Below are 22,719 nucleotides of genomic sequence, written 5' to 3' on the forward strand. Positions count from 1 at the left end.
TTCTGTGGATGCCAGGAGACAGGTGGAGCCTGAGCAGCACTGGGGGAAGAGGAGACAATGCAAGCCCCAGCTACAGGATCCCACAGTGCAGCACATGTCCAGAGAACATCAGCTCAGTGAGTCCAGAGATAGTCTTTTCAGAAAACACAGCAACATCTCTCTCTTTTTAGAAATGTCTTCTCATCAGAAAAAATAACTTGGACCAAATATGCTCCCATATTCCATTAATCCTCCTTTACTCTCCAAAATATGAGAGAGAAAAAGAGGGAAATTTACTGGTGAAGCCAGGGGAAGATGAAAACTACTTTGTGTCCAAAGAGGGAGAATTCTGCAGAGACTGCGCTGTTGCTGCTGATTTTATGTAGAGCATACTCAGGTACTAACAAGATTATAAAATCCAGATAGGTGCCTAGATAATCAGACAGACAGACTGAGCTTATTTGTTTTCTTGGTTTTTTCTTTTTGTTGATTTGAAGCCAAAGATCCAAGCAAAGATCTTCACAAAAGCACAGCAGTCTGTAAACGGTATTTTCTCACATAAAGTTGTCTGAGAGGCTGAAGAAGATGAAGAGAAGTATTTTTAGTACTTTTTAAATAAAGAAGTATTTAGAGTACATTCTCCGTTCAATGTACATGCAGATCAGCCTTAATAATAACATACGTTATATTTAAAAATTTCAAAGAGGAAAATACTTCAGAGAGAAGATAAGTCTGAAGAGACTTAAACAACTATTTTTATACCATCTTACTTTCTTCCAAAAGCTTCTTGAAGAAGACGCTGGATTTTATCATTTAAATCACTTTTATGGAAGTTGACAGATTTAAATTTTGACATGGCTCTGTTTCTTAGTCCCAGGGCTCATACACCCCTATGTCACACAATCATCTGTTTAGTTACTGAACCTCAACTCTGCAGATAGGGCAAAGTTTCAGGCTTTTGTTTAAATTTTCCTGTAAGAATTAGGTCAGTTCTAATCTTCACATTTTAATAACTTCCTTTTCAACTGAAATTTAAATTGCTGAGAAACTTTGTAGGGAAGAGGAATATTCCCATAACAATCTAATTTGAATAACCTGAGAAAAATAATGTGTGTGTCACTCAGTGCAGGTAAGAAGGATGCAGATGAGCAGCCACAGCCAAGTGAGTGGTCTCATGTCTTTCCACCAGGCTAAATCTAACTTGCCTTGGATTTAAGGTTAGGATGAGTAGGATTGCTGATACTGGGTAATTCAGATCATCCCTGTGCTAGGCATGGGAATGGACAGTGCACCCCTGTGAGGTATCTCCACTTGACAGAGAGAAATGGGCGGAGAGTTGGTCACCCCTGTAGCTCTGGCCTGTGCAAGAGATGGAGGCCAGTCGAATTCCCCAAAGAGATATAGTAGGCCATTCTGCTAATTCCTGAGACCCATAACACAGGCTGTGAGGTATTCAGTCATGCTTCCTTAAGGAAAATGCTGCATGGAAAGATAATGGCAACAGATACGCTAACATCAGACTCCTCAATCAGCCCAGTGTGGGGAGTGGTGAGAGCAACAAAGTCCCTCCTTCAAGTGGGCTGTAGTTCAGTTCCTCCTTAGCTAGTTCTCTGAGATCTTTCTGGAGCAACAAATGTGTCAGAGAATCTAAGGCCATCTACTTATCACAACAAGTTAAGGCCAAGTCTTATCACAACACAAGGAACCAGATACCCAGTGCCTGAGGAAGCAGAGAGATGGATGCAGCAGAGAACAGAAGGAGCAGTGGAGAAGGGAGGAAGGCAGATCCATCCCCAGCTTTCAATTTAGCAGTGGCTTGCCGTTAGGTTGACAACTCATGGTCTATAACCCCCGTAAAGATCTTCAGAAAAAACACTAAAAAGAGGATTTCTGCCTGTATTTACTGTCCACCTTTTCAGTGACCTTTTCTCCTGTCAGTGCAAACCTTCCACTGCCTCGCCTGTAATGATGGACAACCTGAGGGGTGCAGGGTCCTCTGCCACAACATGGAGTTGCAAGTGAAATACAAGCAGCTGCAGCAGTTTGCATCCAAGGAAGATTGTGTTCATCCTTGTCACACTCTTGACTAGAGAGAAGTCCCACTAAAACTGATAATTAAACCTTGGCAGGCAGACAGAAGGTGCAGGTGAACCAGCATTTCTTTTCATAAAGGACATGGCTTTGTTTTCAAAAATGCTAAGTAAGTTTCACAAATTACTCAGTCAAAATTATGCTATGGAAACCTCTAATACCATGAATGCCACTTTTAGGTTCAACAATTTTATGTGAGCTTTCTTACTGCACAGTGTGCTTATTTTTTTCCCAGAAAGCTGGTGCTGAGAATAAGTTTCTTGCACAAGATACTCTGTCTCAGAGTCCAAATGGTATGGATCAGAAAGGTAGCCCAGGGTCTAACCCACTCCTTGAGTCCTTCTTTCAGCCATGATAGCCAGCCTATCCCTGCATCAGCTCTATCTGGTCTTGCCTTTCCTTAGACTCCCTATGGTTCAGAAACAGAGAATTTTGGACACTTGGAAACAGAGTAGTCTAAATCTGCTCTCCCGGGATACATAAGGGTGCCATGAAAGGCACTAGAAACAGAGGTGCACAACTGTTCCCTGCCTCAGAGTGATGCAAAACTGCTTTAGGGGCAGGACTGCAGCAGATTAGAACTCTGATTCTCATACTTTAGCAGCCTCAGCCCTTTCAAAGCATTCTCATCTACCACTGGCTTGCCAGGTGCCCTCTCACATGCTGCCCTACAAGAAAACATGATGTCCAGAGAGACTGCTTTGCACACACCTTGACAACATTTTTATCAGTTCTTGCCCTCACTCCACTGCCTCACCAACCCATGCCACCCAGACACAATGTGTGGCAAGGAGCATCAGCAGGCCATCATACACTCTGAGCTAATTCTGTCCCTGGGAGATTCGGCAGTCAGGGACTGTAGAACCTGCTTCCAATGCCTGGCCCTGCCACATCTCCTTGCACAATACCCCTGGCCACCATCTGGCAGCTTCTCGGGTGCCTCAAGGGAGGAGTGAGTGCAAGTGTTTCCAACCCACAGTCTCTCCTCTATATCTCTGTTTATCATTTTTGCCACTTGTGGTCACTTTGGCTTTTTTTCTCTCCAGTGTCTTCTCTTCACCTCTCCTCCCTCTGTGCATGGTTTTTTGGGGGTTTTTGGGTTTTTTTTTAATATGTTTCAGTTTGTTTTAGCTTCTGTCAGGGTTGGGCTGCTTCCCACACCTATAGCAAAAAAACCCCATGGGAACAGCGGCCAAAAGCAGGTAACTTTGGAGGGGTACAAAACAAGGAAAAATATGGCAATGTTTTCTTGGTACACTTTCCCAACCATAACACTCTCCTAGCCTCCAGCAACTTGCAGGTCAGAGATGTAAGCAAACACTTTGTTCAGAAACACTATTCATCAGAATTCTCCTTTAGTAAGCCACAGTGGAGCTTGTTGTATTATCTCCCCTAAATAAATTAATATTAAAGGTTATGTCTGGCTATGGCAAACATTACTGGGTGAATAAGGCATGCTGCACCATGCCCATAAATGAGAGAGAGCCATGATGTGTTTGGAGAGAGAACAGAACTTCTATAAAGCCATGGAAGTTCTTGTAAAAAGCTTCATTACAAATGCAGACCGTCTGCCCATAAACCAAAAGTCAGTTCCTGCCAATTTCCTTGTACACTTCTAGTTCCTGGTACCTTATGAACTGGGGCTGGGTTTCCTTTCAGTAATGAAATGGAAAATGAAAGAGCATGAAGGGGCAGCAGTGGCATGCTCTAACAGACAGATACATATGAAGAGTAAAAATCTTACCTTCTTGAAGTTAGCAGGATGTTAACACTGACTTCATGGGGCCAGAATTTCACTCTGATCTGTACAAGCTGCCAGGCAATCTCATCAGTCTTTGGAAAGGGCTGCTACGCTTGTTATTTGCAGTATTTTCAGCAATTTTAATGACATTAAGCCCTAGGGGGTGAAGCCCCAGGAAACAGAAGGATGCAGACAGCCTGAGTGATAGTATCATGAGCCCTGTTAACTCTCCTTGCTTAAATCAATATCCTCAACTGCTCCATGCAGAGCTACAATGAAAGGAGCAACACAAAGCTACCACCGGGACCCTGAAAGTTTTTGAAGGAAACAAGCAACTGAGGGTCTGTTCTGACCAGACCACCTTTTTTTCCTTCTGTCTTGGGAAGTGCTGAAAATTCACCACTGAGCTTCCACTCACTTTCTGGATCAGTCATACAACAATTCATCTTGTTTATATTTTTGCTATTTCCATAATACCTAATCTAATCACAGCTTGTTAAAGAATTGTGGGCACGCTATATGCAGGTGCCTAAATCCAGCATAAATATTTACAGCAGTGTTGCCACTTAAGAGTTTTCACATGTGGCCTTTTTAGGCAGTAATTTATGTGTGTTTTAACTCTTCTGATGCATTAGAGCATGCAGGTGAAATTTCTCTTTAAAAGTGCAAAAAATGACATCAAGTATTGCCTAATAGCTAGAATCCTGTAATACTCATGCTGTTTTGGGATCTAATCATTCAAGCATTCTATGCCTGGCCCTAATAATATCTTCTTCAGATTTCCATAACCTAGCACATACTGCTTTCTTTTACGGTCTATTTTTTTGAAAGTCCTCCCATTTCTCCCTCTTCATTCATTGGCAAAAGACCCAACTGAACCAAATGGCAAAGGGAGCAAGAACAAGTCTGAAGGGAGAAATTATAAAAGCACCCATATCTTTAAAAAAACTAGGTTCTAAAAATGTACGGAGCATTTATTGTGTGAATAGAAGCTTGTGAAGGACCCAAGTCTTTTTATTAACAAAATTCAAGTAAGAATTTAACAAAAACACTCCTGAATTTTAAAGAAGTGAAGCTGGTGATGACAGAGATTAATGTTCAGATTCGGGGAATCCACTTATTAATTTTGTCAGGCTAAAAACAATGGTTAACAGTTTCCAAAATAGCTGAACAATGTCAGCAAACATTTGCTTTGACTGAACTGAGACCCTCCCTTGCCCTAAGATCAGCTCTGGGACACTTTCAGAAAGGCTTTCTTTATCTCCTGACAGTGTGAAAAAAAACTTTACCTGCAAATTGACTTGTGTGTAGAAGGAAGCTATCATTCATGCTAATGGAGCCCATCAGCTTGCTTTCACTGTACCATGATACCCTGGAGCAAAAAAATGTGAACCCTGTTAAGCCCTGGGCTTAGCAATAGGATTTAACAACTCTAAAATGCCTACCTTCCTCTGTACACGTGTTGTCGACCACTATCCCACACATTTCTCTGTTTCTGTGACAGCTGGTCAATGTAAACTAGCTCTTAAAAGATTTTATGTTGATTTTTATGCTCTGGGAGCTGTTTTCTTAAAATAAACCTTACAAATTTTAAAAAGCAAAAAGACAATGGGAAGCTGCAGTAGAAAACAGAGCAGAAAATTGTACAGAAAATTGTTTACAAAGCTCCCAGTAATTTGGTAATGTGAAGCATCTTCACTGCTTACTGTGCTCCTCAATAAAAGTATGGTGGGCACATTTTGAAAGCATTAGAGATCATGGCTCCTGCAAAGATACTGCTTTTTTAAAATGTGAAGGCATGACAAGAGTTAATCCCAGACCACAAATTCAGACAACAAAAGCATGAAGAAGCTAGTCCCAGCTGTGGAAAGGCTTTGACTGGGACACTCAGGTGGGTTAAGACGCAACAGATGTGCCTAAGTGGTGGGCAGCAACTTTGTTAGAGGTAGTTTACCAGTTAATAGTTCATAATGCTAACATGCAAAGAAGTGTTCAGTGCAGGGAAGGAATCGCTCTAAGTCATTATCAGCAAATGAGGAACATCAGACTATTCCCAGCCTGGCCTCCTGAGATCTGGAGTCATGCCAGCCTGGGATCTGACACACCCCATCGCAGGCAAAAGAAGGGTCGAGACAAAGGGCTCATTGACAGGCTCTGCATCTCAGGTCTCTTCTCTTACCCATAAAAGCTGATCACAACTCTCCAGAGCTGGTCCCATTGGCCGCTACCCTTTGCTGGACCCTGTCCAATACTGTGAAAGCACTACGCTCCTTGTAATCCAACCAACACTGTGTACTGCTGGGCAAAAGTTTTAAAAAGAAATTAAATCATTGGTGATGGGAAAAGGAAAAAAAAAATCTCAAGGATTTGACAGAAGTTGAAAGAGAAACAGCAAGATAAGAGAGATCAAGGACAGGGTGGAAGAGTTGTCCTCAAAGTTGGCACCGAGCAGATACCCTTCAGCTTCGGGTGAGACAACAATTTATACATCCGTGCCCTGTGGATACTTGGCAAAATGAGGCTGGTCAGGAGCAGGGAAAAAAGAGGCATAGCATCCAGAGAGAACATTTTATGAAAGCCTGCAGTGAAGGGTAATGCTCAGTCTTCAGAGCACATGAAACCAACCAAGACTGCTGCCTGCTTGATGGAGGCATCCACGTGCTCAAGACACATGGGAGCCTGAAAGAACCACAGAGTGGGCTGAGACTTCCCCTTCCCTGCCTGTTATTAGAGGATAAAAAGGGCTAAGTAGGACCCTTTCTCTGGAGTCTCTTAAAAAGTCCCAAGGATACAGCAAGTTAAAGTGCAATGCCTGTAGGCAGGTTAAAGAGGATGAACCGAGATTTTCAGTAAACAAGCAATGTTTGGTGTCTCTATGGGGCAAGTATTCAACGTGTTTTCAGCACTCTAGCCCAGGCCCATCTTGACCAGTCCCACTGCGCTACTTTGTGCAGGAATTCACCCACAAGTCAATTCAGTTTGGTGTCACAAAATCTTTCACTGCTATTCAGTTCTCCCCCTGGGTATAGCCAGCATTTTCATTCTCCCTCAGGCAGCCTTGGACTCTTGGTCCACTGTGCATCTCTCAGTGGGTATGGCACCAAAGGACTCATGGGGACACACAGGAGTTTCAAAGTCAGATCCATAGTGCTTGATGAAGGCTACAGAAGTCCTACCAGAAGGATAATAATTCTTTTGAAAAATGATTCCCTTGCATCCTGTTGTACCATAAAAGTACATTACAGACCATAGATTGTCTGGACATACAAATGAATTCCCAATGTTTAATCTATCTGAATGTCTTTCTTGTGGTTTTTTACTTCAGTGTAATCCTTCACTAAACATTTTTGAGCCATTAGCTCAGGACAATACATTTTTCATTATTAAACTGCCTCATGTTTTCATTATATCTGCACGTCAGATTTTACTTAGTGATATATCAGTGGGATCACCTCTCTTATTACTGCACTTGAATTTCTCTTCTGCGTAAAATGCAGTTATTTCAGATGAAAAGGGGCTCCTCAAAGCTAAATGGCCATGAAGCATATTATCAAAATAGCTACTCAGGGAAAGAGAAAAGATGGCTTTGGGGTGCCTTGATTGCAGCCTGCCAGTACCCGAAGGAGGCCTAGAAGGATGCAGAGAGATTATTTACAAGGGCATGTAGTGACAGTATGATGGGGAAGGACTTTAAACTGGAAGAGAGTAGGTGCAGATTATCAGGAAGAAATTTTTTACTGTGAGGGTAGTGAGACACTGGAAGACGTTGCCCAGAGAAGTTGTGGATGCCCCATTTCTGGAAGTGTTCAAGGCCAGGTTGGATGGGGCTCTGAGTAAGGTGGTCTAGTGGAAGATGTCCTTGCCCATGGCAGAGGGTTGGAACTAGATGATCTCTAAGGTCCCTTCCAACCCAAACCATTCTATGATTCTGTGACTCTGTGATTCTGATTACTCTTGCCACATCCACGACAATTTGTATGAACTGAAGCAATAGCAAAGTACATTCATTTATAAGAAGAGAACCAAACTAAAAGCAACCTCTCTGGGGAAAGGTGCTATGTGTAGCTGGAAGAAACTCCTTACCCATGGAAGAGCTGCCCAAAAGGACAAGACAGATAAAAGGTGTGAGAAAAGAAGTGTTGTTGCCCCATATTACGAAGTGGAACTTGAGTCACAGGATGAGTAAGTGATCTGGAGAAGGTCACACAGGAAATCTGTGTCACGGTTGGTTATTAAACCCAGATTTCCTGATTTGCCACTGAATCCCATAATTACAAGACCATCCTTCCTGTCCTTTCTAACTCTATCCATAAAGTACCTCACTAATTGGGCAATGCTTTATGGAAACAAAAAACCTTCCATGCATCCTGCAGCATGGTCTCGGGTGACTCTCACCATTGGATTTGTGTCCATGTCCCAGGAGCCCGGCTGAGAAATTGCATTTCCTCATCCACACCAGGCTGCCTGCCCACCCTAACACAGCGTTCTCCCACCCAGTTTATGCCTTGCCCCACTCCCTCACACAACCTTCCCCTGCTCCTTGGCCACTGCTCCTCTCACAGCTCTCAGTACGGGCATCTGAACCAGCTCTCCCGTCATGTTTGGTGGGGTTTCCTCATTTCATGAGGTGGGGTCTGGCTAGTGGGGTCTGACTAGAGAGGAGGCCTTGGTGATCTTCAGGCCTGATGCTCTGGTGCATTTCGTGAGTCTATATGAAATAAATGAAATGGGGTCACAGCACACACAGGCTGGCTAAATCTTACCCCTCATACTTCAAACAAAAGGAGGAAAAAAGACTAAAGATGGCCACGTCAAGTGGTGGGGGAAATGATCTACCCAGAAGATTTCTACCAGCAGGGAGAGGAGACCTGGGGCTCCAGAAATATCAGATATCCTGGAAATTTAGGGAGTTTCTGGAAATCAGAAGACAAAGGAAGTTGGGTTAGAACTCCTGTGAATAAGAGATGTGAGGAAATGAAATGGACACAATTCAGCCTACTTAGGAAAGAAAGCAACTGACAGCAAATAGAAAATGTATTAAATACCAAGACAAACAAGAAGATAATTATACAATCTCACAGATTCCCATAATTTGCTAAGGAAGACTCATCAGATCTACAGATGAAAAAAAGAATCTGGGTCCATTCTTAGTGGTCTTCTGAGAGGTTTACAATCTGGTTTTGGAACTGGTAAAGAAGTTGGTAGTGGAAATAATGAGAAGGTACAGACAGGCGGCTCTCCCTATGGAAGAAGCAGCAAACTCATTTTCAAGCTTAAAAAAAACAGAGCCATATGGCTAGATGGTAATGCAGGGCTGTACCCTATTTAATATCAGCATTAACACTATAGAAGCTGTTGCTATAGTAGTGACATCTGGAAGAATCCTTCAAATAGATTATTCTCTAACCTGGATGAAGGATTCTGCCAGCCTGTCTGTCAAAGAAAGCCTTCAGAGCAAATCAATAACAAAGATCTTGTTACCTGAATGCAATGTAATTTAGTGGCTAATCAGTTTGACAACATTAGAAATACAAGGAGAGAAGAAAAGAATAGAAACCAGGAGATGTAATTAACAGCCAAGAAAGCAGAGAGGACTCCAGGAACACAGGGAGAAACATCAAACTTTTATTTGCCACTATCCAACGAACTTGATCAGTAAAATCACACCTTCACTCTGAACTGTTCCCAGTCTAGCTGACATTTGCTGCTCATAGACTCCACTTAAAAAGCACTAACACTACCAATAGATAGTATCATTAGTGAAGATGAGAGATGCATGCACAAAATACTGCTAATTGCCAGAGCAGTGATAGACACAAAGTCCCATCTTTTTTTAATGTTGGTTTGAATATCTGTTTTGCTTTGGTCAAGTGAGAAGTCTCCTCTTGACTAATTAAAATGTCTCTGCTGAGCACAGACATTTGGCAGCCTCTGGAAATTCAATTCCTCCTTGTAGCTGGATTCTCTGGCTGAAACAATACATGAAATTGTTGCTAGAGAGAGGGGTTTGTTGGTCTTTTTGCTGGTTTGTACTATATTTACACAAAAGCATTTTGAACCTGATTTACTTCTCCTGACACTGAGGAGATCAGCTGAAGTTCACAGGACCAATTCTCAGCACCCCTTGCACCTGATCTGGTCACTGAAATTGTAAAGTGTAATAAAGCTAACAGTATCATTTCCATTCACTTGCACAATGTATAAAACAACTGCATGTCAAACACTCTGATGGTAAATCATGATCATGACCATATGTTTTTGGAAGGGAACAGACTGTGTGTGGGGATTAAACTCTGGGGTTATTATTGAGAAAATCTTGGAAATAGCAATTGACATTTTTCACATTTGTTTTCAAAAAGTACTGTCCTTTGCATCCCTTATTATAATATACCTACTTGTTTCCCAGGGGGAACAAACTATTTATTCAATGAATAGACATTGATGTTCATTAGGGGTCCTACACCTATCCCTTCAAAGTCAGAATGGGTGAATACTGGGTCCCTCTATGTCTTCACCACTCAGTAGAGCAGACCTTACAGAGAACAAAGGCATGATACAATTCCTGACTTGCAGGCCATGGGCTTCCCAGGTAAGCAAGGGAATCCTGCTTCTCAAGAACAGGCATGGGCTCACACTTAATAATTATATGTATTTATCCCATGAAGGCAACAGAAATTTTGTCGCAGAGTCCAGTGGGAGCAGACTCTTGCAGAGTTCCCTAACACCATCTGAGGTGCCACCTGCAGATGTCTCAGAAAATGAGTGTATTTAGAATTCACACTGTCCTGGCTGTTCACAGACACATGTAAGTGAGAGCTGGATACACAACTCATATCAGTAACATTTAATACTGATATTGCCTAGGTGTTAACACAAAATGTGCTGTTTCAGTATGCCACATTTCTCACACTAAGTAATTCTGGACTTTCTCGTTCATGAAGCAGAGACAGAATTTAAAAGGCTCAGCACTATTCAAACATGAAAATAGATACAACCTTTAGACCAAAAAGCCAATGCTCTTTGCAAATTGTGTTTTATTTAGATATACATGAGTGATATATATTATTTAATAGCAGAACTCACGAGTCTCAGCAGGAGTAGCTGTAAGAAAGAAGAAAAGTAGATGGAACACTAGGAGAAAAAAGAATAGAGATTTCATTCCAGTTCTGAGAAAGTAGTTAAGAAGTCCCTGGATGGCTGTTCATGCAATTCTTACTCTGGCAAAACTGCCACTGACTTTAATTGTAGTTCACTCTGTTGGATCAGCCTGCTAATCAACTAAGCACTTTTCATTTCATGGCAATGAGAAGGTGCGCTGAAAATGCCATCATATCTCTAACCATCTTCAAAGCCTAGAATGTCTTCACACCATTTCATGGGTTTCCCCTTTCCAGTACTAAAGAAAGGATGCTATAAAAGTCATGATTTAAATGATATATTGCAATTTTATGGACTTGGAAGCTAATTTTACTTAGAAGCATTTTTATGGACTTTGGAAGCCGAGAGTAGGGGGAAGCAGAGCTCCTGAGATCAAAAAAATTTCCTTCTGTAGAAAAAGGTTTCAGGGGAGAGCAATTTCTGCCTCCTCTCGATAGGACTCAATTGCATCTTGAGTCTCCAATATTAAAAGGGTTTTTCTGGGGAATATGCATATGAGAGGGGATTCATTTTATCTGCCCTGCAAACAAAAGAGATTATTTTCAGTTTCTGCTATGAGAGTGAAAAGGGGGGGGGGGGGGGGGGGGGGAAGTCCTTTCCAGGGAAAAGCTGTAAGATGTTTTCCTTAATTAGTTTAATTACAAAATGTACTAAGACTAAGACTATTAGATAAACATTAGGCTGTTTTTGGGTTCAAAACAGGCAGATGTTAGTAGGATTAAATCAAAATACTTTATACGCCTTTGAAGATTTTTTTTTTTTTACTCAAAGACCTCAGCTTTATTTTTTTTTCTTTTTAGGCTATATAACAGCTGATACTATTAGATTTTTTTTTCTTTTGATTAAAATTATGTTCGTCTAACTCATGCAAGTCAGCTTTCATTAGCAAAGCAAGCAGGATCTGGCCTATGGTATCACATTTCTGGAATCTGATGATTTTTTTTGTGTGTTCATCCATTCTCCCTGCTCTAATCAGATTCTAATTATAGCCAAATTACAGCTATTGTCTCAAAGGCTGAGTAACATATTTGTGGTATTTGGTGGGGGGGTGGGGGGGAAGGGAACAGAAGATGGCTGATTTAAAAATAGGAATTATACAAAGTAATAAGTGTTGTTTATAATAATTTTTAAGGGAAGATTGCAATGATGGAGAAGGGGTAGGGGAAGGCATGTTTACACCCAAGTAGGAGGGAGTTACACTTTGCTGAATTGAAGCTCTGTTCCTACAGCTTCCCTCAATATTACAATGCACTTTATCAGCTGCTATGAGGCATTGAAGAGCTTGGTAACTCCAGAGTAACAAGTATGAAATATGCTGCTTTGGGACCTAACAAATATATGAATAGTTAAAGTATCACTGGAGAAATAAATGGAGAACATATAGAGAAAGATTCATAGTCATGAGCACATCTGCTATAAACTTAAAATTATGTCACCTCTACATACATACTAAGAGAAGAAATATCACTTTATTAAGCAAAAGTAAAAACAGCTGAAATCCATGCTGAAATTTTGAAGGTATGATTGTTATCAACCATAAATGAGAACTCAAACTAGAAAAAGCAATAAACTCTTCTGGTCAGAAAAGCGTTTTCCAGTGGTAATATATTTACAGAGCATTTTTACTTTGTCACTTTCAAATCTACTGCTAAAGACTACCTCTAAGATTGCTTATTACTGCAAATGACCCCAAGATCCACACAAAGTCAAATGAAAGACTTCTCAAACATTCTTGCATATCAATAGAAGTTGGTTTACAACAACAAGGCTAAATGCAGTATATTTTATTGCATCACCCTGCTGGTCACCTCAATAAGATGAAAATATAAAAAGCATTTTTTTAGAATGTGGTTTTCAAAAGGCACTTTGGATACTTGGCAGCTGTCTCCACAGCTGGTCTAAAAGTTTATTATTTTCTCAGAGGCTATCTTCACCAGCATCTACCAGGTAGACAGTAACAGCAAAAAACACCAGGGCAGGCTGATGATGAACAGGCAACTCCACAAAAAGGTCCATAAAACACGGAAAACCTGTATATGGACAATGCCACAAAGACAGTGATATAGTCAGTAAAAAAGAGGGCATTGTGAATATTTGCTCATGCATGTGCATGTTCAGCTCAGTGGTCCACCTTTCACACACAATAATCCCTTTCAAAGCCTTTGGTGAAAAAAATGGAGGCTAAAGTCCCAGAAATGTTCTTCTTGCAAACAAACCGAGTCATGCAGCTCCTCCTCAAGAAATCACCACACAAATATCATCAGGTGTCAGTGTAATGCAATGATCATCAGATTTTATTAAATCACTAAATCTATTAAATGATTAAATTCTTGGTCACACCAATTCATATCAAGTGTAAATATATGGTGAAACACTTTTAAATCAATTACCTGATGATAAAGGAATAATCTTCTTACTTAAATGAAAGCAATTAATGTATGTCAGGGTTATGCATTTAAGAGGTTTCCAGGATCAGGACCATCCATTTGATAGTACCTAAACTCACACTTTCAGAAGTTAAATTAAATATCACTAGCAGATGTTGAGTAGTGCTAAAGCACATGGAAAAATAGTGTTTCCTTTTTTTCCCCCCCTCGGCACATTTCATTCCACAGGATGGCACAACATTGTAATTCACACAACACTGAAATGCAGCCGATGATTTTCCTCCTGTCATTTGTTTCAGTATGTGACTCCAGGAGAGGAGCAGAAGGGCTGCTCCACTCACACTGCTAAAAGGTGACACCGTGGAGTTCTTACAAGTCAGGGAGACAGGAATAGCATGTGAAAGAGAAAAGGGGATTCAATAGGGCCAGATGATGTGCCCCGAGGCAGTGTCTCAGCTGCTCAAGGTGATTATGGCTGAGGGGCCAGGTACAGCACCCCAGTGCTGAACCAGGAACACAATCTGCTTGTTCTGGGATCCCTGGACCACAAAAACTGAGACTTTGAGAGGCCACAACATGCCCCAGGCCAGCTGACAGAGAATAAACACAGTCACTGCTTTAGTTAAGAGACTTTACAGAAATCGCATACAGAACCTGCCATATTTTCATAGAATCATAGAATCATTTAGTTTGAAAAAGACGTGTAAGATCATCAAGTCCAGCTATTAGCACTGCCAATTTTTATTTGATTCTTGCTAGCTAAGCCTGTCTTCTGTTTTCAGCGGAGCTATGGCCACTGGTCTTGCTCTTGGGAACGTCAACCTAAGGAAAAATGAAGAATTGCAACTGCCTCCTTTTTTACACTCATCCTTCAGCTTTCTTCACTCCTTCCAGGCAGCTTTTTTTAGACATACTTGCAGTATGGTGGCATTGATGGAGAGATGGGTGTGACCCCCATCAGGTCCACGTATCCTTTCTCCCTCAACCTGTGGTCCATTTGCCTCAACACTGGGGCTCACCACCACCATGCACCACCATGGAGGCAGAACTAGGAGTCACCCTAGGAGGTGTACCACCACTAAGAGGTCATGCTCTGAGCAGAATAATGATAGTGAATGCCAAGCATGAGCTATGGGGGTCTGGTCCTGGGCCCTAGCTGAAGAGCATGCTTCAGTGTGCATTCTGCTGGATACTTTGAACATGCTGGAGAGGTCTCACAGCATCACGTTGTGGGTATGCTGAATGATGTGCAGTGTTAAGTGATACTCATGAGCAGCGTGACCGTGCAACGCACAGTGAAACAGCATTACACATGGCTTATGCCAGAAGTCCAGTCTCCATGAACAGGCAATATGCAGTCATTCTGTCCAGGGCCTTAAGGCAGCCCCATTAAGTGGCAGCAACAACTGTGCGTGTTGGTGGAGCATGCTGATACCCGTTCTGCTGACAAATTGTAGCGTGTTTCTGGAGCTGACATAGTTCATCCAGCACGAGTTCAGTGTTCTCCAATACTGCAGGGCATTGTGTGCGTTAGATGCACCCCAGGTTGCAGAAGGATGGCTACTACCTCTGCCTTCTCAGTGCCCCTTTCCAGCTTTCACCCTAATTCTGTGAGGGAAAGAGAAGTTGCTGTTCCCAGCACATAGGGAAGGGAGAAATTCCAGCCTGCTGCCAGCCTAGGGCTCAGAAACTTGTTAATGCAGACAGAGTCCTGCAGGTAGGTAAATAATTGTGCATAGAATACAGATAGAGATGGAGACATGAGTCCAGGGACTCTTTCTTTGGCTGACTGGCCTTTGGCAGCAGACCTTTCCTAAAGTTTTACTAGTTGCATCCTTAATTCAGTCAGTCAACCTACTGTGTAGTGTCCTGGCAATTTCCTCCTTTCTACCCTTTCTTTTGTCCCCATCTCCTCCTACACCTGTATTTTTGCATTTTATATCTATAGTTTCACTGTATTCTGCCACTCAGTGTGTCTAATACCTATGTCTCTACGGCAAAAATAAAATCAGAGGTGGGAAAAAGAGGCACATTCTGAAATATTTCCAGGATTACTACATCCAGCTGTAAAATCTTTGGACCTGTGAGTCTTTGCTCTGATCCCATTTTGAGAGCCATTTCTAAAAGTGATGCGCAAGACCCTTAGATGCAGGGAGGTCCTTGGACTACAGAGTGCCAGCTTTGGCTAATCACATAATGAATGAATGATAACAAAATTCATTTCCCCCCATAACTTTTTACATTGCTTGGCTGTTTGTTACCACAACCTGCATCCCAGGTTTCTCTGACAAACTGAGAAGAGTTCCCATCTATAGAAGATGATACAGAACTGGATCCTTGGCAGCATCATACATGGTATAAATGCATCACACTGAATTATTTATCTCACCATAACCTTTTACTCACACTGCCCTTATATTCCCAAACTGACTTCTGGAACTCAGCTATGTTTTACCTACGATGCATAGCCTATATACCACATATAACTGTCAGGAAAGACTTTGAGCTCTCTCCATTTCTCCTGAACTTCATCATAAATTCCCCTTAACCTTTAATGCATAGGTTCAAGTTCTTTCTCAAATGATTGAAGATCACTCTTAAAAAACAGACCCCTTCTAAGTATTAAAACCTGGAAAATAAATTTATAATACCCTCTTCTACTCTTTCTGAACCCAAACAATTGACCAAATTGCCTAATTTCAAAATCTTACAGAGTGGAAATAAACATCCTTCCTGAGACTCTCCACACCAAATTTAAGCCACAAATACATTTTTTACCATGACCATTTACAACTGGGAAATGCATGGTTTATAATGGAATGATTATACAGCTTTGGCTTGGGATGTCACAGGCCTGCTGCTAAGATAAGTAAGAATGGAGCCAGTTCTGAACCTTCATGCATGTTAGGCGCAACTATTGTAATAAAGCAGCTCCCTGGCCCTTTGTACACAGTTTTACCAGGTCTGGGTTTTGTGGAATTCTCTTTTTAATAAAGTATATGGTCTAAGGCCCAGCTTGAAACAAAAATGCTCATTGCTTGCTGAGTTGTATGAACTTTGGAAATATGGCAATAAAATGGACACATATGTTCTATTATTATTATTATTATGCTTAAGGGCTACAAAAATAAATCATTCGTGAAGCTCACATGGACAAAATGAGCACTGCCTTCTGCAAGAGTCTGTACTTACATGTATCTGTTTACTTAGATGCATCTGTTCTTGATATCTTGTGGAAAAATCAAATACTGTATCTTATGAAAAGCCATTGCAGAAGCATTGTTCAGAAAATCAATCCTAAACCAGAAGTCCATTAAAAAAAACTTAATACCTGGGTCTCTCTGCTTCAAACTCTCTTTTATTGTTATTAATAGATCATTTATCTTCAATATGGTTGGAGATAAAAATTCCTTTTTAAAGTGATGAAATGAAGAGATTTGCAAGTGCTGAAACCCCCTGATCTCCCCCTCTCTCTCATCACCTGATACAGGCTTAAGGTTTCACAGTTTGTAAAAATCAATGGGAAGTTCTCTCCTTGCCAGCAGACTGGGCCAATTTAACAAGTACCTGAACAGAGAGGCGGCCTGTGGAAGGGGCAGTCACCTTTCGCCTGGCAGGAGGAGGAGCTGCGAGGGCCTTCACACTGGAGTGCATTGTGTCCCCGTGTGAAGGCCTGAATCAGCAGTGACGAGATTTCTTCTCTCCAGCTTCTCCCCACCAGCCTGACTGTAACCCGGAGGGGAACCTGCGAGGGGATGGCCAGCTTCTGCCACAGGATGCAGTTCCCGGGGGTGGGGGGACTTCACATTTCCAGTAAAGGGCTCTCTCGTCTCTCACTAGGGCCAGCACATCGTAGGGAAACTCCAAGCAGCTGCCAGGCAATTTCCTTTCAACTCTGTCCCAACACCACTGTTTACAGTTTTATGAAGGCAGCTCTGACTGTCCCTTCTCCTCCTCTCCCTCCCACTTGTTCAAGTTTGTCGATACCCGATCCATGAACATTTGTTTCCTCCTTCCCTGGAGGAGTTTTGCGCTCCACTGACCTCAAGTTCAGCCCCAACAAGGCTGGCAGGAGTGCTCAGCTGGCTCTCGTTTCCCCACTTGCTGCAGTCCCTTCTGTTGGACTAGCAAAGCCAGTGTAATTCAAGCAGGGCAACCCTTCCCTTGCCAGCTCCTCACACCGCCCAGGGTTCTGCTGACGGGGGAAACTGCACCCACCCTGGTCCTGACCCACGCTCCATCCATGGAGGCCACTGGTGCCGGGGGTGTACAGGCAGATCAAGACCCTCACCCCCACTCCGGCTGTCCTTAGCTCTCCTCCCTGGTCTACACCGCTCCACGCCGTTCTGCACCACACACCTGTGGCCGCGCTGCACCTTCCCCAGGTGGGTCCCAACTTCTCAACACTGCTGTGGGTGCACAAGGGGGAAGCACTGGGGGGTGGCAGCGGAATGGTTGGATAGATGGATGGATGCATATTTAACTCCCCTCACAGCTTGATCGCCAGGTGATTTCCCTCCCACGCTACTCCTCATCATCAGACCTCGCTTTCTTCCCCCCTCCTCTCTCAACTTCGTCTTTTCAGCAGTGACAAAGCCTTTTACTTTAATCTGTTGGGGCTGCCCACTGCCATCCCGCGAAGATGGATTGAGGACGGGTTGGGAGATCGAGGCTTTCTGTCTGTCAACAGCTGCGCGGCCCCTGCCTATTCCTCGCCGCCCCGCGCCCCGGAGCGGGGAGCCGCGGGGGTGCGCGGAGCTGTCGCCGGCCACCCGCAGCAAGGACGGGAGCCTGGCGGGGGAGAGAAAAGGTGCGCGGCCGGGCGGGCAGCAGCGCAGACCCCCGAGAAATCCGGAGCAGGGGAGGGGAGGGCTGGATCCCTCCGCGGATAAATCAGCGCGGATGTCCCGCCGGCTCTCACGGCGCCGTGCGGAGAGTGTGCTCAGGCAGGGAGCTGGAGGCGAGAGGTGGGCAGGGTTCTCTGCCCGCGTCGCGACTCCGTGCTCCGCTCCGCAGCCCAGCGGGAACAACCGCGTTAATTCCCGTCCCGCGGAGCCGTTTCGGCGCTGGTCCCGCGGCACTCGGAAACCGCCGCCCCTCCGCTGGCTCCTTCTGCACCATCGGGCACTCAAATGTTTATTAAATGCCAGCATTCGTTGCTTTCTAATTAGCGGCGCCCGAATCTGTCTGCTTTATTTTCTTCGAGACGTTGCTGTTACGCGAGCAAGATACATCAAACAAGGGGCAAAAAAATACCTTTATTTTAATTAAATTTTCCCCGCAAGCAGAGTGAGGTAAAAAAAAAAAAAAAAAGCAAATATCAAAACGCAATACACATTCTGGGAGATACTCTCTTCTTTCTGCTCTCCTTTGCCCGCTCTGCCCTGGGATATTCATTCCGATTGCCGGGCTATTATTTATTTCCGTGTATTTATGTTTCCCGATAGTTACACAGTAAAGCTGTTTACGCAAACTGCAGCGAGGGAACCACGGCAAAAATTTTGGGAAGGATGTGAAAATGAATGTGGTTTGATAGTGCCAGAACTGCGGCGGAGCTCAAATTTAAATCGCACTCATCGTCGGAGCACTTCGGTCGTGCATGAGGGGGAAAAACGGGGGGAAAAAAGAGGAAAAATAAAAAGAAGAAAAAGAGCACACGCTAGGAATAACGTACTTTTCTCAGTGCTGCCGAGGGGCGGGTGGTGGAGACCCGCCCCTGTTTGCTCCGCGCTGGCCGGGGGAACGCTGCAGCTCCGGAGCCCCAGGGGCGGGCGGGCAGAGCTGCTGCCGCTCGCCCCGCCGGGGCCGCTCAGGTGCGCCGAGCAGCAGGCGGGCCGGGCCGGTCGTGTCCGCCGCGGACCGAGACCGCAGAGGGGACTGCTGAAAGGAGGGGTGTGCGAAAGCTGAGGGGTCATTAGCGCGGCGTTAATCGATCCTCCCCTCTGCGCCGCGGCAGCACCGGGGCGCATCTCGCAGGTGGCGACTGGGGAGCGCCGCCGCCCCGGCGGCCCCTGTCACCCGCGCCGTGCCAGGCCCGCTGCCCACCGGCCGTCGGGCCCTTGTCGGGCGCGGCGGCCAGCGGAGCGGTCGCCGGCGCGGTTTCGCTACTGCCCAGCCGGATCTGAGGCTATTTTTCTTTCCCCTTGCACCAGCCGCTGGCGAGATTACCGACACGGCCTTGGGCTTTGACCGCTCTGCAGCGCGCACAGAAAACAGGGAATTGCTTGGTGAATCAGCCACCGGCGGGACGACCCTGCTGCTCGGGAAATACGCTCGGGCGGGTGTCGGGAAGGAGGGTGGGCATCATTTTTTTTCTTTTTCTTGTTCTTCCCGGGGATTTATGTGAAAGGAAAGAAAGTCCCTTTAAAGTGTGTTGTAAAGCGCGAGAATTTATGATAAAACATGAAGTCCCTCGGCACGGGGTTTATGTCCGCTGGCAGGAGTCAACTCGCTCCTCGGCGTCGCGGTGCCGGAGGCGGGAAGGGCGGGAGGTGACCGAGCCGAGCCGAGCCCTGACGCTTCTCACCGGCCCGGCAGCGCTGGGAGACATTCACCGGGGCTGCTTCAAATGTGTCCCTCCATACATGGTTTATAAAAACCGATTCCCATCTGCAAGCAGCTTCTCAGAAGCCAAATAAATGACTTGTTATTATCGGCTGAGTTTACCACTTGCCATTGGGGTAAAGTAAAACTAACTTTCTGTAAATAAACTTACCCCCCGGGGTGAAAAGGAGATTCCGGGAAGCTGCTGATATATTCCTTGGATTGTCCTAAATGTAACGTTTTGTATAGTATCTAGTGGCTACCTCGTCATTAAAAAGCCTCAAAATTATTTGTGGGGGTTCAAAGAAAAGGGCTCCCATGCTTCCAGGGGGAAGAGATATATATGCTGGATTTTGGGAGTGGGGAACAGAGACCTTCCTTCAAGCAAGCACTTACTTTCCTCCTAAATCACTTTTCAAACCCAATTCACCTAATCCTAGTGCCACCTGAGCCTCCTCACTAGTAGAAAAGATTGTGTTGTTTGAGCTCTGGGATGGTGGGCAAGCTATTGATTTCCCAGCTGTTGAGAAGACAGACTGAATACAATTCAGCAGATGCAAACAGAGTCTGGCTGAGAGATTGTTTTCCTCCAGAAAGTAACCTTGTGAGATGCTGAGGTTATTGACTTTGGAGTGGTGAAGGAGGTGTCTGATAATCAGCTCACTCTCTATCTCCCTTAGATTTATAGCTCAGGGCCTCCCTGTCACTCCTGAAAATATAATCACGCTGGCAATAAACCCTGAGGGAAGAATGAGACAGCAAGTGTTTTTTCTCAGAGGTAACGCAGTGACCTCTGAGTTACATACTTAAATGAACCATGATCTTATAGCAAGCTCAGAGCTGGGCTACTGATTGCCCTGTCTTGGTTAAGATGCCATAGCTGTCCCAGCACGTGCAGGGCTGGGAGCGTGTCCCACAGCCTCAGCGCACAAGGGCCCAGGACACAGTGCCCTGCTCTGGCTCTGAAACTGCTGCCTCAAGGCACTGGGCTGGTTTTGAGATGTGTAGTTTGAGAGCAGGGAGAGATCTGTCTTGCTTTGTTTCTCCAGATGGGAAAACTGCATCAGAGGGACTGGTGGTTTTTTTGGTTTGGTTTTTGGGGTTGTTTTTGGTTGTGGGGGGTGGTTTTTTTGGGTTTGGGGTTTTTTTGACAGAAACATTTCCTGTCTTCTTTGCAAAAATGTATTTTATGACCATTTTGCCGTGCAGATTTCTCCCTCTCTGGACATTGCACAGAGTAATGCAACACCTTCAATCTGTGGAGCAGATACCTCTCAGTTTCTTTATCTCAGAACATGCCTTTGTCTCTCTTCAACCTGTTCTTGCTCTTCAGCAAAAACTCACCTTTTTACAAGCTGTCAAACATAACACTAACAGCTGAGCATTCCTTTGGAAGGAAAAAAAAAACCAACCCACACATATTTACTTAAAAATCACTTAGTATTTATGACTTCTTGATTTTTTATTAGCCTTTTAACCATGTCTCTCACTTTAACAGTAATCCAGAGGGAAGGGGCTCTTCCCTGTGCCTGTAGTAGATATATCCAAACAGAGAAGGGGAAAAGAGTTGTTTAATCGCTTCTAGTATTTCTGATACTTAAGGCCATTTTTGAACAAGTAAAAGATCCTGCTTTGGTGTGCCCTCTGCTAAAAACAGTATTGTTTCCAAAAGCCATGGTCTGTCTGCTGATAAGCAGATTCAAACAAGCAGCACAAAAGACTGCAAATGCACTGCTTCTACAATCTCATTCCACAGAGGAGGCACGAGGGACCTTCCTTTAATGAGGAAAAACATAATCAGGAGATGAAAGTTTGGCCCTTTTACACAGAGATGGCCCAAGCATCCAACTCTCCTTCACTTTCTTTCCTAAACTCAGTTGAGTAACCCCAGTCTGCCCACAGTCTGGCAGGCAAAAGGAGGATAAGTGCAACTCAGCTAAGTGGTGTCCGTATCAACTGGTTCAAGTGGTTACTTTGGCCAAAAGCTTGACAGACTGAGAGGAATTTCAAAGAGGCCCAGGGCAGACACAAGAATGGGTAACAGCTCGGGAAATGTTAAACGACATAAGATTTGAAGAACACATTCACTGATTTGCTTCTCAATTTATTCTAGTGACTCAGGATGGAAATCTGGACATCACTGTGGATAATACAGTGAAAACCTCTGGTCAAAGGGCAGCGACAGTAAAGGAAGCTAATTAAATATTGGATAGCAATGGAAAGGGGAGGCAGGCGTGGGAGAAAGATTTACATAAGCTTTGTCATCATGTAGATCAGCGGGAAGCCCCTGCCAGAAATAAGATCTCAAAAAGAAAAGATCAAAATATAATGGCTCAGGGAAATGCACCATGAATTGTCCATGATCTACACAACACTGATGTTTGAAAAGACTACTGGCTGCTTTGGGGCGTATGGGATAATCAGAGGGTAAGATGAATAACACAGATGTGTAAAATAAAATGGGTGTAAGAGAAGATAGATTAAGAACTTCTTGGCCCTCATGACTTGTATGAGTAATATATAAACAAGACAAGAGGAAATGGAAAAGAGATCTTAGGAATTTTCTGCACAAGGGAGAGTTAACTTGTGGAACGCTGTCATCAGATGCCATTAAAAGCAGGGTCTTGATGGAATTAAAAGAAAAATATATAGATGGAGAGAAAGAGTTATACTCTCAAATGAAAATAATAATATTTTTACATTATCACATTTGGAAGTAAAACAAACCTTCATCTCTAAGCCTAAGTAACTGAATGTTTAGGAAGAAACATGATTAATCTAGAAATGTTATTTTTGGCATTTTTTGCATCTTCCCCAGAA

The 22,719-nt window shown here is 43.8% G+C and overlaps 1 protein-coding gene across 1 annotated transcript in view; it reads left to right on the forward strand.

The window, feature by feature from the left end:
• Positions 1-17,500: 17,500 nt before the first annotated feature.
• PRDM1 (PR/SET domain 1) overlaps positions 17,501-22,719 on the forward strand; it is a 111,481-nt gene continuing 106,262 nt past the window's right edge. The window contains exon 1 of the mRNA XM_032101358.1: positions 17,501-17,741. The gene's annotated coding sequence lies outside the window, so the exon portion shown is untranslated. The remainder of the gene's footprint in view (positions 17,742-22,719) is intronic.

This window comes from Corvus moneduloides, chromosome 3 (genome assembly GCF_009650955.1).
Source record: "Corvus moneduloides isolate bCorMon1 chromosome 3, bCorMon1.pri, whole genome shotgun sequence".
Classification (NCBI taxonomy): Eukaryota; Metazoa; Chordata; class Aves; order Passeriformes; family Corvidae; genus Corvus; species Corvus moneduloides.